The sequence below is a fragment of the Dendrobium catenatum genome, unplaced genomic scaffold (assembly GCF_001605985.2).
Source record: "Dendrobium catenatum unplaced genomic scaffold, ASM160598v2 fragScaff_scaffold_716, whole genome shotgun sequence".
NCBI lineage: Eukaryota > Viridiplantae > Streptophyta > Magnoliopsida > Asparagales > Orchidaceae > Dendrobium > Dendrobium catenatum.
This window is the reverse complement of record NW_021319178.1, coordinates 13,226,240-13,241,512: the sequence shown is the minus strand read 5'-3', so window position 1 is coordinate 13,241,512 and position 15,273 is coordinate 13,226,240.

Genomic DNA, 15,273 nt, shown 5'->3' with positions numbered 1-15,273 from the left:
GCAAAAGTTAGAAATGTTTTCATACTCAATCTTTTGGAAGAATTTACATGAACCTCCCTCTACCCAAACACCCAACGAGAGCTTACTATCTAGCTTGATCCAGGCACAAATTCTAGCAAAATCCCTTCTTCCCCACTGGAAAATGTTCCCATCAATTAGATAAGGAGTACCAACCATGGATGCAATCCTGCATACATTAATAACGAGAGGTTTGACATCCTAATCCATACAGGAGCAGATAGTCCCTTTAAAGATGTAGGCATAAAGGAATGTGACCTTTTATCCATTCCAATGATTTTTCCATTGACATACCAAGATCCACTAGAGGACTAACACCATTGGTTCTGATTCTTCAAAAGCACAAAGCACCCACCCCATTCCGAGCAATGTAGATGAAATCTACCAAATTGGGACCATTGCCTCCTCAATTCCATGCCTATGACATGAAAGGGAACATTCTCACAAAAAACTTTGATTACAATGACTTTTGAAGCTTCTTAGTATTCTCCAATTCATTTTGTAAATGTTAACTTCTCCACAAACCCATTCTTGATTAAATAGTTGCCAAAATCAATATCCAGAGCTCTGATATTTGACTTTTTACTCCATGCATTCATCAACTCCTTGCTCGACTGTTGTTTGGGAACATTCACCTAATTATTAACTATATTGAAATTGCGCAGATTACCTGAATTACAACTACGAACCTTCTCCAGATCAGATACAGATTGATCCAAGCTAGCCTCCTTAATCTGATGATCACCATCAGATTTATGCCCATCAAAATTCTTCTTACCTGTCTCTTCCTCTGAAGTATGGATCGAATTCGATCTAAATCCAGAAGAATCCACCTCTTCCAGCATTTTAGTATCCTCGTCAACAAGATTGGTGTCGACAACTCCATTGAATACATTCTTCGAGACAGAAGATGAAGAAACACCATTGTTTGATTTAAGCTCAAATTTGGACTCCATAAGATATCAAGGCTTTTTTGGAATTTTTTCTAAGGTATCAATCAATACATTCTTACCCTTCCCTACACATTCCATTTGTTTTTTAGGAACCAGTAATCCTCCTTCATTAATGATTAAAGGTAACCTAGACTTATATCTCATCTTTGCAACCTGATCAAACCCAGAATTACCATCTCCAAAAGCAGGCGGAGATGAAGCTCGATTCGAATAGGAAAGAAACCTAGCACCATTTGAAGATGACCGATGACTGTCAAAAGAAACGCCAACCGACGAAGGCCGACGACCTTCTACCGTCATCGGAGGAAGCTAGAAATTGTGAGAAACTAAAATTAAAAAATCTGAGTCCTTCTCTCTCTAAAAATTGACAAAATTTATAGAACATTAATCATGTCAATTAAAAGATGTTAGGCTCATAATTGTATTGCATTTGATTCCCCCTAAGGGTTCAAATCAAGTGCATAGAATCCTTTGGTTTATTTATCTTCTTTTTTTAAGTTAATATATTTTATTTTATTTATTTAATTCGAATGGTATTTTAATTTTATGAAATTTAACTCAATTTTATCTTTAATCAGTAGAGGTCATGAGCGATCTCTAAAGTTGATTACAAAAGTTTATGATTACTTAAATTTTTTTAATATTTTAAATTATTTATTTATTCAATTTAATTTCTTTAATTTAAATGAATCTTAAAAAAAAGTTTAAATGAATCTTTATTTTTAAAGTTTCTAACCGGGCTCTTATTTTTCATTGAAAATATATTGAATTTTTGACTAATAATTTACTTTTTATTTTTTTGATTTATTTTGAATTTATTATGATTAACTGAAGATCAATTTTTTTTATTAAACCCCTCAGAGGGGCCTAATCATTGATTACAATTAAAATTACAAAGTCTTTAAAAAGGATGTTGAGCTACAAAAAAATTTAAAATAAAACCTAAGATCCTAAGGTCCCTACTAAACACAAGTACAAAAGCACGTAGTTACATTCTATGGTGGTTGGGAGCCAACACTTAAAAAAAAAAAGGAAGATCCAAAGCTTGACTTTAAGCACACTCTTCCAAAAAATGAATCAAGAGACAATAAACCTGCACTATACACTACCTACAAAACAAAGTAAGAAAATTGAGAGGAATTGCACAGGTGTAAAGCAAAAACATAGTAAATATTAAAATAAGGATAGTATAAAAGATGATAATAATTCAGAGAGTAGAGGGGGTAACCAGATAATACAAGCCAAATATTGGACATACTTTGGGTTCTGTGCTTGTACCGACATAATAAAAAAAGCAAAAGGCAATCAAATTGATTCTATCGATATAGAGCAAAATGCACAAAGCCATGCCCAAGCCATGAAAATGATTCAGAGATAATCTCGCAAGAGGATTGCATCCAAATATAAAAGAAAATAATGCAGCAACAATGAAGAAGGGTGATATAACCACTGAATCCAGCAAAGCCAATTCCATAAAGAGACCCTCCAAATAAACCAATAGCTGGGCTAAAAGAAATAGTGCCCACTCCAAAATCCAAGACACCAATAATTGGTACTGGCCTTAAGAATTCAAAATAAATGCCGCCACCAAGCCTGCAATGAGTAACATTAACGAAAAGCCAAAACTAACACAACAGACGCCAAAAGCCACCACCACAACTATCTAATAGAATAGAATAAGACCACCAACCCATATAACTCAAAAACCAAGTGACCACTGAGAGTAGAAGCCTACCATAATAACATCACTAGCTAACTGAAACATGGAAGGCCCAACGGACCAAAGGCCAGCATGGGAAATAAAGTAAACATCACCCTCACAAACAGACCCTTCAATTGACCAAACTCCATCTGAAATAACCTGGAGCAACACAAAAAATACATATAAGCATCACAACCAGACTCAAAAGGCCAAGAGAAAAACAACTGAAGAGGGATGGGCCAATCCAGCTCTTGAACATATTATATGTAACACCGTCAAGAAATAAACCCAACTTCCACTCAAATCTAATCCAATACCAACCAAACCATCTCAGAGAGATGTTGTAGATGATGAATGGATTAGAGTAGATCAAGAAGTAATAGGAGATAAAATTCATAATCATAACAGAACCAGAGTTCCTCACCCACCACCCCAAGGGGAAAAGCAAGCAAGAAGGAAACACCAACCACTCTTCATTCCAAAGACTACTAATATTATTTCTCAAGTAGAAAGGCCAAATGAACTAATAAATGATCTCAATAAAATAACCAATCCTTAGGAACCACCCAAGAAAGCAGATCCTGTAGAATATAATCCACACAAGATTACAATAAAATAACATTAAAAACTCCAGACTTGGAATAAATGAGCAATAATTAAGATTTAAATGAGAACTTGAAGAATTTTAATCATAGATTAAATCTGTCCACCGCGAACCATTAGAGCAAATAAATCATAATTATTATTATAACCAAAATTCTCAGTGAGATCAAATAGACATGATTGCCAAAACTAAAGTCCATAAAGGAGCCAATATACATAAATCCCAGAAGGACCAGACCAAAAGAACCCATGCAAGAAGAAAGCTTAAATTTTGACATAGGGTAAACCAATTTTGTCCAATCTAATGAGGCCTACCACTAAGAACATAAGATATAGTAAAGTTTAGAAAAACCAAAAACTACTTAATATTCCAAAAAAGGTAAAACAATTCAAGATTACAAATTTTTATCATCAAAGTCTTTCAAAAAATAAAGGTAATAAGTACCATCCACCTCAATCCTAATATTAGTAAAGACATAATTTAATCCCATATAAAATAGCAGAAAGCTCAACAAAAATGATAGAACACCTTTGTAAAGGACTAGTATACGTCATGATAGTATTCCTATGAACACATCTGATAATACCACCACAACCATAACAATAATCTTTTATCTGAACTACCTACATTAAGTTTAAAAGTAGTATGAGAGGTTTAAACCATTAAACTAGCTTAGGTGCATCATAAAAATGATTAACCTGAATAGAAATACCAAAATCTTGAGCCATAAAGGAGTAGCCTTTAAAGTTCTTCATGGACATAAGGTTAGTAGAGTAAAGCTTTTCAAAACTTCGTCTTTAACATTTCTAATAATCTGATGATGGTTCATGAAAATATCATTAAATAGAGAATTGTTTCTAGCAAGCCAAAGGTACCACAAAATAAGGGAGGGGATCAAATTCCTAATATGACATCTAGAATTAATAAACTATAAATTAAGCTTGGCGTTGATGCTAACATTAGCACTAAAATGATTTAGTATAAAAATATTATCAAAATGAGTCAAAATTTTGATAGCAATAGGACCAAAAATAAACACATGGTGCATATTCTTCAAATGATAGGAACAATGGCATTTGGAAGGTAAACCAAAGCCTCTTTTTAATAAGTTCTCTTTAGTAGGAACTTATTTATGCATAATTCTCCAAATAGAAGTAGGAATACTTTTATGCCAAATCATGGAAAAAAACTTTAGTGACAGTGTTCTTTACTGTAAAAGCATTCCAAACATCCTTCAATATGAAAATACCATTATTAGAACGAATATATAATAAGTAGCCATAATATTCAACATTAATAGGAAGAAGTAAAACATGAATAGTTGCAGACTCAGGAATAACTTCAACAAGTCTATTGTAATCCTAACTATTCTCATTAATAAAAAAAGTTTCCTTAACAATTGTAGCAGAGAAAGTATTAAGTAATGAATCAATAGAATGCGCACCTAACAAATGATCTTGCCAAAAGAAAATCTTAGCACGACCAAGACCCCGTTGAATTTGAAGCTTAGTTTCCCATTTAATATTACAAAGTCGCTTCCAAACTCTAGAATCACCCTTATTGTAATAGCACATAGTAGGATGCTTTCCAACAAAATACTTAGCCAACATGAAATTAGCCCAAAGACAAAGTTTTGCACAGAAGTTAAACCACATTTTGATAGAAAAATCAAAAGATAAATCAATCATATTTTTACAACACAAAGCACCTTCTTTCAAAACCCCATAGTAGTCACTCCAAGAATACTAGAGGATTTTAGAATTGTTGTTGGTATCTTTCCAAAAAAAAAAAAAAAATTAAATAATTTTTTTGGCCTATTATAAGCAGCATGAGTGGGTTGTAAATTTTGAAAGATATAAATAGGTAAGGAGCATAAGACACTCCTAATGAGGATCAATATCCCACCATAACTTAAAAAATTAAATTTCTAAGAGTTAAGCCCCTTTTACACATAAATAATAAGATCATCAAAAAGAAATGATTTCCTTATGCCTTTGTAAAAGGGAAACCCAAGATACTTGATAGGTAAGGTATATTGAAAAATTTTGGTAATACCTTTGATAGCATTAATATGATCCAAGGGGACTTTGTTCGAGGCAATAAAGCAGCTCTTCCTTTTGTTAAGGAAAAGACCACTCGAAATCTAAAAATTATGTAAAAATCTCATAAGAATATTAATCATGTTCAAAGAGTTATTGGTAAAACATATTGACATGATCAGTAAAACATAAATAAGAGATAGAAAAACAACTCATAGATCTATAATTAAGATTATGGTGAATTTCATAAAGACTAGCAAGGCCTTTAGATAAATACTTAGCAGTAATAATAAAAGGGAAGGGGAGATAGGATCACCTTGTCTTAAACCGTGAGAAGATTTAAAGGATCCATTGCTTTTAACATTAAAAATAACATAAGAAAAAAAAACATTCAATGCAATTTTTACTGAAATTAATAAAAATAAAATTAAAGCCAAACAAGTGCAAAATGTTGTAGAGAAACTTTCTGTTGATGTTATCATAAGCTTTAGTGATATCTAATTTCAATACAATGTTTTCCCCTATAACCCTGATATGAAGGTTATGAGGGATCTCTTGAGGAAGTAAAATATTATCAAAATTAGCTTTCCCCTTCATAAAACCTATTTGGTTAGGAGAAATAATTTTGGGAAGTAAAGGAGATAAATGATTCATTAAAATTTTACAATTCAACTTACTAAAAAAAATAGGAAAGAATAATAGGTCAAAGATCATCTCATTTAATAATATCAATCTTCTTAGAAATAAGCATATTGGAACTGGTAGAAAAAAAACTTAAGAATGATGTTGCCAACAATAAAATCCAAAACAACATTGTCTAAATCACCACTTATAATATCCCAAGCCTTTTGGAAAAACTTCATAGTAAAACCGTTCGGTCTACAATAGAGTCAGAGTTCAAAGAATGAATAATCTCCTTAATTTCTTCCAAGGTAGGAAAATTGTAATAGATGTGTTATCATCATGATTAATGATATTAGGAATGAAATTAGAATTGTCAATATGATTTAGATCAAAGTTTTTATTGAACAAATTTTTAAAATGCTCCACAATAGAATTAGCAATTTCTCCTGCATCCTCAATTTGAGAACCATCAAGAAGAGAAATTTAATGAATGAAGATTTTAGCCCTATTCTTTTTGACTAAGGAATGAAAGTACTTCTGCTGTTATCCCCATTAATAAGGTGCTTAGAGGTAGCTTTTTATTTCTAAAAAACTTCCTCCTAAGCTTGTAAATTGAAAATAGAGTTTTTAGCATCCGAGAGAAGCCTGAAATTTTCATCAGAGGAATTCGGTTGAGGATTATGTTGAATAAGGTCAACTTTATCCTCCGCATCCAAAATATTGGAGAAAATATTTTGGAAAATATTCTCATTCTACCAATTAATTTTATATTTTTTTCCTTTTATGTTTGAACCTTTATCTATTCATACCCAAAATAGAGTTATCAGGATGTAGAGGAGCATGCCAATTATACGGGACCATGTTTAAAAAATTATTATCTAATAATGACATATTTTTTAAATCTTAAACTAGGGGAATGACCATCCTACTACATAACAATACTAATAAGGAGAGGAGAATTGTCATAGAAAGTTTTATTTAGGTGTTCCATAAAGGTATTATTATAAGAACTAAATCAAACATCATTAAAAAGAACATGATTCAAACATTGCCACAAATTACTATGATTCCAAGTGAAGGAATTGCTAGTAAAACTGATGTTAACTAAATTACAATCCAGAATCATATAATTGAAATTGTTCATACACTCATAGAAAGGGTTAGAACCACCAAGTCTTTTAGAAGGATTATAAATAGTGTTAAAATCACCACCAAGCATCCACAATAAATTAATCAAAAAATGAAAAAGCATGTTATTCCCAAAGAGCCAATCTAAAATTCAAGAAGAAGAAGCATACACAAAAGAAGTATAACATATAAACTACATAAATTTAATACTATAATGAATGACTTGAGGAAAATCACCAATAACATCAATAACAATCAGATCTTTACATATGACTCAAATTGTATTAGATGAATTAGCCAAATCATGATTAAAACCCAAAAACTAAATGATGTCATCTGATTTAATAGAAGAAATAAAAGGTTCAACCAAAACTACAATATAAACATTATGGATATGTCAAAAATTCTAAACCCTAATTCTAGTTGAAAGGAAACCAATGCCCATGACATTCCAAATGATAGACTTAATCATTAAATTGCAAGTTACGTTAAGAAAGAGAATGGGTACTCCTAGGATATTGTAAAATCAATTTTCCTATTCTTCTTATCTTGCTCTTTAATAAAGCCATTGTCATTGCCCTACATACTATCCTCCTTAGTTATTCTTTTCATAGCAACATCAAAGTTTTTGTAAGTAACTAAGTTATTAATATTATGTATGTATGTTAAAGAATCCTTACTAATAATATCCCAATTCTTCAACTTGCATAAATTTACACTCCATTCTATCCTAAACAAGATCCCCTTCTTCCACATTATTGTGAACAAGTTATCTCTCTTCAACAATTTGGTGATTAGACAAGGATGGATCAGTAATAGCTTGATTGGGACATTTAACATTGTTATGAACTAAGTCAAACTCAAACAAATTTTTATTAGTGCAATAAGGAAATTGGAATGAGGTTAAAGCATTATTATGATCAGAGAAAAATAACATCTATTTTCTCATCTAAATTGCTATCAACATTATAAGTTTGGTGTTCAGTAGATAAATTAGAAGGATAAGAATCTTTTTCAACTCGCTTGACCACTATAGATTTCAATACATCCATATTATTGCCAGGAATTCTATCTCGAATCTTAGTATGATTCAGATAAATAAAACCATCAACTTCATTGTTAACATTCACTTTAGATTGAGGATCCTGCACGGGTTCATTTAGAACAGGATTACTATCAATTACCACATTAAGATTCTGCTTGGTGTTAGTATCCTCAATAGGTAAAGATGAAACCACTATTTAATTTCCTTTTGATTATTTAGAATAATCTTTTTATTTTTGAAGGTGTGGATGTAAAATAAAGCATTTAAAAATACTATGCCCATACATTCTACGATGATTGCAAAAAATGGGAAAATTTTTAATTCAACTTTTATTCACCCACATTTCTCTGGACCCAACCATATTTCCTTAGGATGCTTTTTCGAAACATCCATTTCAACCAAAATACAAGCAATTGACAAATAAGAGATAGAGGGTGTAACTTGGTCTGTTTGTAAGGGTTTACCAAAAATCAAAGCTAGAGAAAAAAAATTTAAGAATTAAACATATACAACCTCAAGTTTTGAAATGAAACCCATACAGGATAAATAAGAAATTCTTCCTTAATGTCAAAGAATGTAGTCCATTTGAGCAATCATATTTGATAAGAGTTAATGTAATAAGATATTCGAGAAATTATACGACTATAATCTAAATCATTCGAAAGTTGAATGGCTATATGACGTTGATCCAAAAGACAAATAAAAAAAGTTTAAGAAATTTATATTAATAAAAAAAGCATGGATGGTTTCAAGATTAGGGTACCAAATAATAAATTTCCCAATTAAAGTGAACTTAAAGGTAGTAGCCAACTCATTACTCACATTCTCCTCAAATAGTAAAGGAAGAATACCTTTAAATGAACTTTGAACTAAATCAAATTTGGGGGAAGTTGAAGAAGAACCTCCAGCAACCACATCTTTGAAAGACTATGAGTTACCGTTACCAAATACACCACATAAACCCATAGATTTACCCATATCTGTTGGTTTACAAGCTATCCAGAGGTTCATTGACGATGGCCTCATCATCAAACAAACATCGACATAATGGAATAAAAGAAAAGGCTTAAAAATAAATCAACAAATAAAAATAAAAATTATAAGATGAAAGAGCATAAAAACAAATCTAAAATCCTCCACACTATAAGAAGTAGAGCCACAAGAGAAACCCTATAATCACCAAGCAGATCACCAAATCACCCTTTTTTTAATCCTCAATATGAGATTTATTAATGATCTTAGATCAATTATGTATTATGAAATAGGGTTTGCTAATTGACAGATAAATGACTTCCAATTCACTGGAAATTTAAACCTTAGGTTAATCAAAACCGAAGGTTCAAACCCAAGAAATTTAAATCTATTAAAGTCTCCCTAGAGTTTAAACTTTATCACCAACTTAAAACATTTATATAATTGGAAAGTTCATTTAAGGCTTTAGAAAGAAAATTTTTTGTTGAAATTAGCGGCTAAGTAACCCTTCTACACTATATTAGCAAACCACAAATAATCAATCCTTAATGCCTTATTGAGTTGTATTTAGTGAAATTTAAATTTCTTGGTCAAATCATGACCATAGTGATTAAATTTCTCAATTGAAGTCCTTAGAGGATTCAAGTGTTCATGAAAATTTTTGGATATGTCAGACACATCCTTATGAATGTTTATTTTAAATTTGAGCCCATGGTGAATAGTATTTAATGAATAATTTTATAAATACCCCATATATTTTTATGACATTACTTTTAATGTATTAGCATTAGGTTTTGAGACCATAGGGATTTTAAAGTACTACTCAAGAAAAATCCATAAAGCCTAAGAACACTTAATTTGGACACATGTGTGAAGAGATGAATCTTCTATTCGTTAAGAGATTTTCCGTACTTTTATTTAAGTATTTACATAGTCATCGACTCTTTCCACGCATCACCATCTAATTGGATGACCAATCATTAGTGGGTTCATTAGTTAAGCACTTTAATTCATAATCATCTGATATGAGAATAGAAAACTATGATATTAATCTTTAAAATCATGGGATAAAAGCACAAAACTAATACTACAGAATCAAAGATGTTGATCAAAACAACAACAAATCACTTTGATTTTTTTTTTTGACCTCATGTAGAGTTTCTAAGGTGTAAGAACATTTCAGTGTGATCCATAATATCTGCTTCATTGATCTTACTCAAATTTACCAGGGAGCATCATCTAGATATGAACTTTCAATCTAATGGTTAGATTTTGGTGGATTGAATATTTTCTTCACACTTTAGTGACACCTTTGAATAGAGTGCTTGAGTTTGATTCTAACCTTTATCTAATGATGAATTGTTTAAGAATTTAGTTTGATCACACTTGTCTCTACCTTAGGAATAAGTTTTTAGGTAGTAGGGCCTAGTTTATAGGGATCAAATGTTGGTGTTTAAACCAAAAGAACTCTCTAGAGCTTGCTCAAATTTGTCAGAAAACACTAGGGAGGTTATTGGGAAGAAAGGGAATGTATGTGGGAACTCTATAAAAGCTATGTGAATTGAAATAAAAAACCCTATAATATAAAATTTAGGAGTATTTATATGATGAATGTAAGGGGTTTAGGTTTTGATTTTAGCCAACTTAGACTAGCTCCACCCATAATTTTTATTGGTGATAGTATAATATGACATCAAAGATGATTCTAGAAGGTTTAAGTGCACATGGGGTCATATAATGAAAGTGATAGCTTGGGCCAATTTGATATAAGCTAGGAGATGGCTTATAAGAAGCCTTTCTTAGTCAGTTTGGTTATCTCAAGTGAGACCAAAGGATGAGTCACCTATGGATGATCCTTAGGGACCCAATGGATAGTCATAATAGGTTTAGGTTCCTTAGTTTGATATAGATTAATGTATTTAGGGTTCAAAGGGTTTAAGTTTAGTTTGGTCAATCATGGTTGGCTTGTTCAATAAGAGTTGACCAGGGGTTGGGGTTAGGTCTAGTTAATTCTAATTAATATTTGAAACTTATTTGATAAGGTTTAGATCATGGCATGGTCTACATGTATGAAATGCATGTTTTATGGCTTAAGGGGCTATTTGATCAACTAGGTTAACTTGGTCAATTAGGATTAATTAATACTTGTATTTTTGGTTTGATCCACTCCAAATAATATTTGAAATTTTTCAAAAGTGGTCTTGGGTCATGGCTTGGATTAGCTATGAGGGTTTATTCAAAAGTATATTTTAGGGTTTTAGGATTTAATGGCTTTTTGGTCAACCATGGTCAACCTTGTTCCACCAAGGGTTCAATTAGATCTAGACATGTATGGTTTATGTTTTGGAAACATTTGAAGGATTTGGTGGGGTTTCTATGTATGATTTAAGGTTTAGGGTTAAAGGGGTCCTTTAGTGGTCAAAGTGACCAATGGTGGTCAACTTAGGCTTTTCAAGAATTTAATATAATCTATGTATGATAATGAATGATTTTTCAATACCTATGATAGGAATCCTTGCCTTGTATTTAGTAATTCAATATGATTCATGCATATGAAGGATTTATATTTAAAAGGGGTCCATATGTTAAACTGGGTCAACTTAAGTCAACCATGGTTAACCATAGACACAAATGAGGTCAAATCAATGTAATGATCATTATGAACACATTTAATGAGTGTTTAAATTCTTTCAAGGTTATTTACATCAAGATGCCATGTCTTGTGGCATGAGTTATAAATATTGAAAGGTTTTTGTATGATTGGAATGTACATTGAGTTTTAGGAATTAGAGGAATATGGAGGCCAGAAAAATGGTTATGTAGACTCTAAGGACATGATTAATCAATATACAAATAAGCAAACACCATTCCATGGCATTTACTTAGGGTTTCAAATCAATTAAAAATTCCCTTTAAATAGGGAAACATCTAAATGTTTAGGCTTTAGGTTTGAACATTAGATTTCATGGTTTAGAGTTTTAAGCTAGATTTAAAATAGACTTTGATTTAGGCTTGAAATTTAACTTTAATTGAAGAGTTTAGGATTTAAAATACTTAGATCATTGGAAACCATTGGGTGATTATCAGTGATCAATAGGTTTATCAAATAACCATTAAAGGTGATTGTTAAATGACTTATTTATGGTTCAATGGTTTAATCACCATTTAAAAGCATATTGGTGAGCTAGATTGAAACTTTAAAATAAATTTGAAGGATTTGAAAACAAATACTAAAGCTTTGATGTAGGGTTCTGAACTCAGAAAAAACTAAGTCAATAGTATTAGAAAATAAATCTGGGTTAGTGTTTATAGTTGATAAGGGAAAATTATCAATGAAGGTTCAAATAAAGGATCCAGACCATCCTTCTAAGTATCATAATGATCAGAAGTTGAGAACTTGATCTGATCTAACTCCAGAGGAGAGTAGGGAGAAGTTTGAACCACTCATAAATAAAACTAACTCATTTAAAAGTGAAGCTATTAAAATAATTTTTAAAAATCTCTTGAAAAATTCAAAATTTGAACTTCTTGACCCTAAGAGGTAAGATGAAGTGGGCAAATCAGGGCAATCTATTTATTTCTTGTATCATCAAAATGCTAACTTTTAAGGAATGGTTTGAGAAGAATTTAAAAATCAATGATGTTGTGATTCCCAAGAAATATTTAGTAGATTTGTGTCAAGGAACTGCTAGATTATTGATTGTTGAGCCTTCTATGCTCTCTCCTATTTTAAAATCTGATGATGATTGGGAAATTATGTTATTCATTCTTTTGAAAGGATTCTCAGTAATGTTTACCATTTATCTATTCAAGTATCTCCAGGAGAACATAGTCTTATCCAGGTTGATATATATCTCTCGAGAAAGTTCATAATAAAACTTTAATGGAAGATTCTATGGAAACACGAGTCAGTTAAGCTTCTGTAGTCTCAAAGGAGGAAAATAAGAGTAAATAAAATTATATAATGGAAAATAGTAATTCTTGTGAATGGGAGACCTAAATCCCTTATGTCACTTCCTCTATATGATTTTTGTTTTGTCTTACCTAGGACTATGAAAGCAATGAAAAAGGATTTTGGATATATTTTATGTATTTCTATTGATGACTATTTGACTAGAAATTCAAATAATATAGTTAAAAATAATTATTCGAAAGCAAAATTTATTTTAAATGAACTTAAGGAATCTCCTCAATACTTCTTTTATAGTGATTCCCCTATACTTGATGTTTTGGGTGATCCTATCAACATTGAGAAAGAGATGTTTAATTCTAATAATTCACCCAGGAGAACTCAAAGGTAATCAATAATCAACTAATAGATAATATTTTTGCTTCTTCTTCTTAATAGTTAGTTCAAGTGAATCTTCATAGTGGTAATATTCTTTTATGGTGAGTTTTAGTTGTAGATAATGGAAAGCAAGTGGCTCATAATCTAGAAACCTCAAATCAACCTCAACAAGTACAAAATCAAGATGTAGCTAATATAGAGATTCCTAAAGTAGACTACAATGTCTTAACTTGTCTTAGAAAATTTCCTATAAAATTCAGTATTAATGATGTTCAAGTTCTTTCTAGAGAAATGATAATAATAAATGCTTTAATCAAAGATTTACTTGGTCTAGAGTTATGATGGATCAACTAGCATCAACATAATTACAGGAAGTGTTATCCTTCAAAGAGATTTTAAGAATAACATTCTCTAATGAAGACTTGCTTTAGAAAACCACTTATTTTAGTCACATGTTATATATTTTTATAAATGTTGGAAAATTCAAGTTGTCTCGTGTCCTTCTTGATCCACATGCATCAATCAACATAATGACTATTATTACTCTTGCTACTAAAAAGAGGACACATATAAACTTAGTTATGATAAAATGATGTCACCAGGGTTAAATGAAAAAGACGAGGGAGACTTGAGCTCAGTAACCCTTCTCTTAGAAATAGAAAGCCTAAAAATTGAAGCCAAGTTTTACATAGTAAATTTGGAAGCTTTATTTGATGTTGTTCTTGGTATACCCTGCCTTCTTGAATACAGAATGATGCATTTCACCTTTCATCATAGTATCAAGTACTCTCATTAGAGAGTTCAACACTATATCAAACGTGATTTATAATAATTCTCAATTCATGAAATTGGTAGAATTGAAGATGCTTCATATTATCTATCTAAAAAGTAGTTGGTCTTCTCTAAAAATATCAAACTTACTAAAGTATAACAAAAAGAAAAAAAAGTAGAAAAGGAAAATTAAATGGAAAAGAAAAATAAATTATCCTGATCTCGAACATAATGTTTATTGGTGCCTTGCATCACCTTCACAAAGAGGTGGTAGAATCACTAAATGATCTAGAGGGAGAGGTAAAGGATGAAAAATTGAAAGAGTAAAAGAAAATGAAAAAGATCATATATAAATAAAGGTGCATCTAATTCAAGTCAATTTGGAATCTAATTTGAAGGATGAATGTTATGCATTTGAAAAAAAAACTAACAGGCTGTAGAATATACGAGTATTATCGAATAACCAAAGTTTTAAAATTTTTATAGAAGCAAATAACAATGGGGACATGGTCCAAGTTAGTAGGTAAGATAATTTAGATATGTCTACTGTGGAGAAATTAAAAAAATATGTAGAGAACATAACTATAACCCGTTATCCCAAAATGATGTAACATGTTTGGTAGTGAAAGTCTCTACTACTTTGAATCCATATTTTAAAGACAATACCTTTGTGCATTCCACCAACAAAAATATTGCAATATATGTAATACTTGATGATATATTTACCAATGAAATAATAAAACTACCTTTTGACTGGTACTCTAACAATGTAAATAAATTATTTAAGTAATATCTAACACCCTCAACTTGGACTTGAGCTGAAGCTGAAGCTTAATAGTTTGAATACTTATGGAATAGTAAATATTATAAATCAAATCATAGTAGGTGATGAATATTGCTCACTTATATCCAAAAATCTACAGTCCAATAGTCTTTTTATAAGGGATTTTAAATCTTTTAATGAACTCTATTTAGAGACTTCAGATGATCTGGATGACTCTAAAATTAGGAATGCACCCCTCAAACATGAAAAGGATATTAAATCTATATTTAATGATCTTAAAGAAATAATGGGCAATGATGAAGATCCTCATCTGATTTTCATAAGTTCTTTATTGTATGTGGATGA